We start from the raw sequence: 7,844 nt of genomic DNA on the forward strand, positions 1-7,844 counted from the left end.
AACTTCGCCTGCAAGCTAAGTTCGCCTGATGGCAACTTCGCCAAAAGCTAAGTTCGCCTGATGACAACTTCGCCTAAAGCTAAGTTCGCCTGATGACAACTTCGCCTAGAGCTAAGTTCGCCTGAGGCTTAACTTCGCCTAAAGCCAAGTTCGCCTGATGACAACTTCGCCTAAAGCTAAGTTCGCCTAAGGTTTAACTTCGCCTAGAGCTAAGTTCGCCCGAGGGTTAACTTCGCCTAAAGTCAAGTTCGATTAGAAAATAAATTAAAAACCTAATGAAAAATGTGTTAAGACAGTTAATGGAAATAAAATTTTTCTAAGCTGACCTGGCAGCTCGACCCCAGCCAGGGGCTCTGCCCCTTGGACCCTGCTAGGGGCTGCCGCCCCTAGATCCCGCTGCCAGGGGCGCTGCCCCCGGACCCCCGTTCTTTGTGGGTCATATAAAGATAGAAATACATTATGAGAAGTGATAGTTAATTGATACGTATACTTGTTATACAGTCAGCCGTGCACAACTGAAGAAAGGGATTACGATTAACGGTGAACGTAACCGTGTTCATGTGAGTTCTAGCCCCATTTATGTGTTATGTTTTCGGGGCTGTGTGCATACTCGATATGTTTGTTAATACGCTTATCCTAAGAGATAAGTGTATGCCTTATGTGAATGATATGATATGTAGGAATGATTGCTTGATGGTACGTGAACGATCTTCGGATATTGCACGTACTGTCAGGTTGTAACGCTATGTGTAAGGTAAGTATGATATGTATGCTTATGTGTATGAACGTGATAAAGTTAATAAAAGAAGGAAATGACAGTTGCATGGTTGTATGGTTACGAAAAGGGTACCGAGCCCTAATAATACTCGAGGTATGATGTATGGTTGTATGGTAACGAAGAGGGAATCGAACCCTACTAATATTCGAGAACTAGGGAACCGAACCCTACTGATATTCGAGGAAAGAGGGAAACCGAGCCCTAATAATACTCGTGGAAAGAGGGTACCGAGCCCTAATAATACTCGAGGAAGGAGGGTACCGAGCCCTAATAATACTCGAGGAAGGAGGGTACCGAGCCCTAATAATACTCGAGGAATGTAGGGCGTAATGCTCTTTATAACGTAAGATATGAAGGTAAGTTAATACAAAAGAAAGAATGAAAGTATGAAAGAATGAAAGTATGATAGTATGAAAGAATGAAAGTATGAAAGTATGAAAATATGAATGAAAGAATATAAGTTTATGTGTATTGTATAGTGTATGATTAACTAGAACTCACTCAGCGTAGCTGACTTTTAGTATGCACGCAGGTGAGTAGGATGAGGCAGCTCGCTTGAGGAGACACGTGGCATTGAATAAGAGCCTGGCATCTGAAGACTTATGATGTTTTAATTTTAATGCTTTAATGTTGAAAGACAAAGGATGTTTTGAGACAAGTTATGAATTATGTAATGTTTTATGAAAGTTTTATATTCCGCGTAAATGTTTTAATTAACTCTGATATTTAGAACTGTGTTTATGAGTAAATCCAACACGAAAGTAGGGCTACCGGTAACGGGGCCTTACAAGTTGGTATCAGAGCATAAGTTCGAGAGATTTAAGCATCCTACATGCTTAGACTCGAACAGAGAATGGGATTTAAGTAAGAAAGGAAAGAAGATGCCAGTTCAAGAATGCCATGTGTCGCTCAAGCAAGATCAGTAAAGGTAAAGTGTATAATTAAATGATATATGTTAATGAGAAAGAAAAGATACGTGAACGGCAGGGATAGGAATAATTGATTGTTGATTTGGCTAACTGCTTAAGTAGAACCAGCACAAATAGACTCATAAAGGGAAGTGTATAGGACACGGAAAGCAACGTGATCAGCTAGTCACAGCTGGCCACTGTTATTACCTGTTAGCCTTGCTATCCTTGTACTAAATAGTTCCTTGAGTGATGATGTTTGTGTTTTCCCCTTAGAATACAATGGCTGGAGCTGGAGACATTGTTGGAGCTGGAGGTCGCACTGGACGACGTGGCAGGCCTCGTCGTGTCCAGCAACCTTCGGTTGAGACAGCTTCCAACACCGAAGCTGAAGGAAGCGCAGCTGGAAGAAACCCGTAAAACAATGAAGGAGTTCAACTGGATCCCGCCATTCAAGCAGCTATTGTTCAAGCTGTGGCCACTGCTGTGAAGAATATTACCTCGGGAAGGTCTGCTGGAAGCCGTGAAAGAACTGTTGAAGGGGCCGGTGGTAATGGTAGAAAGGGTGACGAGAGGGAAAGGGGTGACTCAAGTGAGGTAAGGTCTGTGAAAGATGATGATAGGAAGAGGGGCCGAGGCGGTTGCAACTATAAGTCCTTCAAAGGTTGTGACCCGCCTAAGCTGACTGGTTTAGGAGACGCAATCGCTACTCTTCAGTGGATAACCGCCATGGATAAGGTTATCCGCATTAGCGAGTGCCGTCCCGATCAAGCGGTAGGTTATGCTACTCAATCATTCGAGGATGAGGCTATGTATTGGTGGGAGAGTGTGGAGCAGAGGAAGACCCGTGAAGAGATCAAGGAGATGAAATGGGACGATCTGAAGGAGTTAGTGATGATGAAGTTCTGTGCTGACGCCGAGGTTGAAAGGGCGGAGATGAAGTTCCTAAACTTGAAAGCTGAGACAATGACACATCGTGAGTACACCACCGAGTTCAATCGAATGTCTAGGTTGGTGCCCGATATGGTCAACACTGAGGCTAAAAGGATCAAGTGTTACGTGAGGGGATTACCACAGAGAGTCCGCATGTTAGTCAGGACAAGTAAACCTGCTACTTTCGATTCTGCTGTCGAACTCGCAGAAATGGTCTATGCAGACTTGACTGCGGATGATGTGGTGGTGGGAGACGAGAAGAAAGAAAAGAAATGGGTCGCTCCTGCTAAACGACCCGGTACCCAGATGTGGAACCCTAAGAACAAGCAGCCGAGAGTTTGGGAGAACAGGTCGTGCAAGACCTGTGGCAAGGCACACAATGGTGAGTGTAGGTGGGGAAAGGGTTCGGATACATGTCATAAGTGTGGAAAGATTCATGCCGGAGAATGTAGATTTGGGTCGAATGTTTGCTACAAGTGTGGGAAGGCAGGTCATTATGCTCATGAGTGCAGTTCTAAGCCTGCATGCTACAAGTGTGGTAAGACAGGTCACTTTGCTAGGGAGTGTACCGAGAGTGAAGCTGGAGGTAGTGGAAGGAAAAATGCCGATCAAGCTAGGCCAAGAACTAGAGCCTACATGCTGACTCAAGAACAAGCCAAGCAGATTCCGGATGTTGTCACAGGTACGTTTCTAGTGAACGGTGTTTCCGCTACTGTATTATTTGATTCGGGCGCAAACAAAAGTTTCGTAGCCACACCATTTAGTAAACTAGCTAAAATGAAATGTTGCCGAGTGTCTGAGACCCTTATAGTAGAAACCGCTAGTGACACTTCGGTTAAAATAATGAAAATGGTTAAGGACTGTAGGATAGAATTGGAGGGACATGAGTTCCCTGTTACCTTGTACGTTATGACCTTGGGAGGGTTCGATGTGGTTTTGGGAATGGATTGGTTGTCTGAGTTTGAGGCTCATATAGTGTGTAAGAGTAGGATGGTAAAATTAAAATCATTGGATGGTAGTGCGGTGACAGTTTATGGTGATAAGGAAAGTTCTGGGCTTAATGTCATTTCAATGATAAAAGCCGAGGGTTTGTTAAGGCGAGGGTGTTGTGCCTACCTGGCGTATGTCGTCAACGCTACGGCCGAGGCGAAAGAAATGAAAGATGTTCCTATCGTACGCGACTACCCAGAAGTATTCCCTGAGGATCTTCCGGGGTTGCCACCGGAGCGAGAGATAGAATTTCAGATAGATTTAATACCAGGAGCCCAGCCCGTCGCGAAAGCGCCTTACCGTCTAGCGCCATCCGAGATGAAAGAATTGGTGTCACAACTGCAAGAACTCCTCGACAAAGGTTTCATAAGACCGAGTGTTTCCCCGTGGGGCGCACCAGTATTGTTCGTGAAAAAGAAGGATGGAAGTATGAGAATGTGCATAGATTATCGTGAGTTGAATAAGCTTACGGTAAAGAATAGATATCCTTTGCCACGGATTGATGATCTGTTTGACCAACTGCAAGGTTCAAGTTGGTTCTCACGAGTAGATCTCAGATAAGGCTACCATCAGCTGAAGGTGAAAGAGGTAGACATCCCTAAGACAGCGTTCCGAACGCGGTATGGACACTACGAGTTCCTCGTAATGTCATTCGGTCTAACCAATGCTCCTGCAGCATTTATGGACAAGATGAATAGGGTGTGTCGACCGATGTTGGATAAGTCGGTTATCGTCTTCATTGACGATATATTGATTTATTCAAAGAACGAGTCTGAACATGCTGAGCATCTGAGAGAGGTATTGGAGACTCTGAAGAAAGAGAAGCCGTATGCCAAGTTTTCGAAGTGCGCGTTCTGGTTAAGAGAAGTGCAATTTTTAGGTCACGTGATTAATCCGGAGGGGATAACCGTGGACCCAGCTAAGATTGAAGCGATAACGAATTGGAAGACTCCGCAGAATCCGACTGATATACGAAGCTTCCTAGGGTTAGCTGGTTACTATAGGAGATTCATCGAAGGTTTCTCCAAGATAGCCGCACCGCTGACCGGTATGACCCGAAAGTTGATAGTATTCAGTTGGGGGAAGTTTCAGGAGGAAGCCTTTGAAGAATTGAAGAAGAGACTCATGCAAGCTCCAATCCTTACTTTACCCGATGGCGACGAGGATTTCGTTGTTTGTGCTGATGCCTCGCATCAAGGGTTAGGTTGCGAGTTGATGCAACGAGGGAAGGTGATAGCCTACGCGTCTAGGCAGTTGAAGGTCCATGAGAGTACTTATCCGACGCATGATTTGGAGTTAGCAGCTGTAGTGCATGCTCTCAATATATGGAGGCATTATCTGTACGGTACTAAGTGCATTATCTATACAGATCATAAGAGTTTAAAGTACTTCTTCGAACAGAAAGAATTGAACATGAGGCAGAGAAGATGGTTAGAATTGATAAAGGATTACGACTGTGAGATTAAGTATTACCCCGGTAAAGCTAACGTGGTCGCTGATGCGCTAAGTCGTAAGAATGAGGAAGTCATTGCAGCAGTGAAGTCATACAAGTTGATCATGAACCCGAGTCTTTTTGAAGAAATCGTCAAGGTGCAGTCGGAGGTGTTAGTAGATGAAGGGTTAGTAAAGAAAGAAAGGATTTATGGCCAGCAAGATGAGTTGATGGAAAACACTCATGGAGTTAAAACTAGGTTCGACCGTATGTGGATCCCACGACATGGTGATCTTAGAAGTCGAATCTTAGATGAAGCTCATAAGTCAAGATACTCAATCCATCCTGGAGCTACAAAGATGTACCAAGACTTGAAAAGAGATTACTGGTGGCCAGGAATGAAGAACGATGTAGTGGATTATGTTAGTAAGTGCTTAACTTGCTTACAAGTCAAAGCCGAGCACCAAAAGCCTTATGGGAAGATGCAACCGCTAGAGATACCTGAGCGGAAATGGGAACACATCACCATGGATTTCATAACTAAGCTACCTCGTACAGCTAAGCAACATGATACCATCTGGGTGATTGTGGACCGTTTGACCAAGAGTGCTCACTTTCTGCCCATACGAGAGGCCATCTCGTCAGAAACGTTAGCAAGCTTGTTCATCAAAGAAGTTGTAACCAAGCATGGGGTACGGTTATCGATCGTGTCTGATAGAGATACACGGTTTACTTCGAGGTTTTAGAAGAAATTCCATGAAGCTATGGGGACGAGGTTGAACATCGGTACGGCGTATCATCCTCAAACTGATGGACAGTCTGAAAGGACGATCCAAACCCTTGAGGATATGCTACGTGCTTGTGTTTTAGATTTTGGTGGAAGTTGGGATGATCATCTGCATCTGGCAGAGTTCTCCTATAACAACAGTTACCATTCAAGTATTGGTATGCCACCGTTTGAGATGCTTTGCGGTAGACGATGCAGAACCCCGGTGTGTTGTGGTGAGATTGGTCAGAAAGAAATGGGAAGCCTAGAAGTGGTTCAGGAAACGTCTTCAAAGTTCGATCTGATCAAAGCAAGATTGAAAGCCGCGCAAGACAGACAAAAGTCTTATGCAGATAAGCGGCGACGACCAATTGAGTTTAACGTGGGTGACTATGTGATGTTCAAGGTCTCGCCTTGGAAGGGGATTATCCGTTTTAGGAAAAGAGGAAAGTTGAGTCCGAGGTACATTGGACCGTTCAAGATTGTATATCGTGTGGGTGAAGTAGCTTATAAACTGGATTTACCCGATGAGTTAGAAGGAATTCATTCAACCTTCCATGTTTCTCATCTGAGGAAGTGTCTAGCTGATGACACGTCTCACGTGCCATTGATGGATATTGAGGTTGATGAACAATTGAACTACATCGAGCAACCGATAGAGATCGTTGATCGCAAGGAGAAGCAGCTTCGTCACAAGATTATACCTTTGGTAAAAGTGATATGGAAACACCGCAAGGGATCAGATGCTACTTGGGAAGCCGAGGATGAGATGCGCAAGTTTTACCCTAGTTTGTTTATGTAATAGTTAGACTCTTTAAGGAGGGGAGACTTGTAACATCCTAAAATTTTAATGATGAATAAAGGAAGTTATGTTTAGTGATTTCGCGTAATTAATTAATATCGGGTAAGGAGCGGGTCTTGAACTTGGATTAATTGAGATGGGTTAAATGAGAATGGGATTTCAGGGATATAAATACCCCCAAAATCCCAAAATATCTTCATTTTTACCATACTCTCTAACACTTCCAAAACACACACACCACACACCTCAACCGCCGGCGGCCGGAAGAGAGAGGCGAGATCCGAGAGTGTGAGAGAGAGAGACTAGTTGTGATTAAGCAAATAAACAAGACCCAAACAAGCTCAAAAAGGTATGATTCTTGATCTTTGAAGTTTAAAGATCCGAGCTTTTAGTGTATAAACGACCGAAAATGGTCGGGAAGCGTAGTGGGTGCTGTTGAACCGTAACAAGGGTGTTAAAATCGCTCGAAATGTTGGACAGAAACCGAAATTGCGGCTATCTGGGCAACTTCGCCTTCATCTGGGCAACTTCGCCTTCAAAGCGATGAACTTCGCCTGTAAGCCAAGTTCACCTGATGAACTTCGCCTGCAAGCTAAGTTCGCCTGATGGCAACTTCGCCTAAAGCTAAGTTCGCCTGATGGCAACTTCGCCTAAAGCTAAGTTCGCCTGATGACAACTTCGCCTAAAGCTAAGTTCGCCTGATGACAACTTCGCCTAGAGCTAAGTTCGCCTGAGGCTTAACTTCGCCTAAAGCCAAGTTCGCCTGATGACAACTTCGCCTAAAGCTAAGTTCGCCTAAGGTTTAACTTCGCCTAGAGCTAAGTTCGCCCGAGGGTTAACTTCGCCTAAAGTCAAGTTCGATTAGAAAATAAATTAAAAACCTAATGAAAAATGTGTTAAGACAGTTAATGGAAATAAATTTTTTCCAAGCTGACCTGGCAGCTCGACCCCAGCCAGGGGCTCTGCCCCTTGGACCCTGCTAGGGGCTGCCGCCCCTAGATCCCGCTGCCAGTGGCGCTGCCCCCGGACCCCCGTTCGTTGTGGGTCATATAAAGATAGAAATACATTATGAGAAGTGATAGTTAATTGATACGTATACTTGTTATACAGTCAGCCGTGCACAACTGAAGAAAGGGATTACGATTAACGGTGAACGTAACCGTGTTCAGGTGAGTTCTAGCCCCATTTATGTGTTATGTTTTCGGGGCTGTGTGCATACTCGATATGTTTGTTAA

This window comes from Bidens hawaiensis, unplaced genomic scaffold (genome assembly GCF_021521415.1).
Source record: "Bidens hawaiensis isolate Kalapana, Puna unplaced genomic scaffold, B.hawaiensis_p1.1 tig00019226_1, whole genome shotgun sequence".
Classification (NCBI taxonomy): Eukaryota; Viridiplantae; Streptophyta; class Magnoliopsida; order Asterales; family Asteraceae; genus Bidens; species Bidens hawaiensis.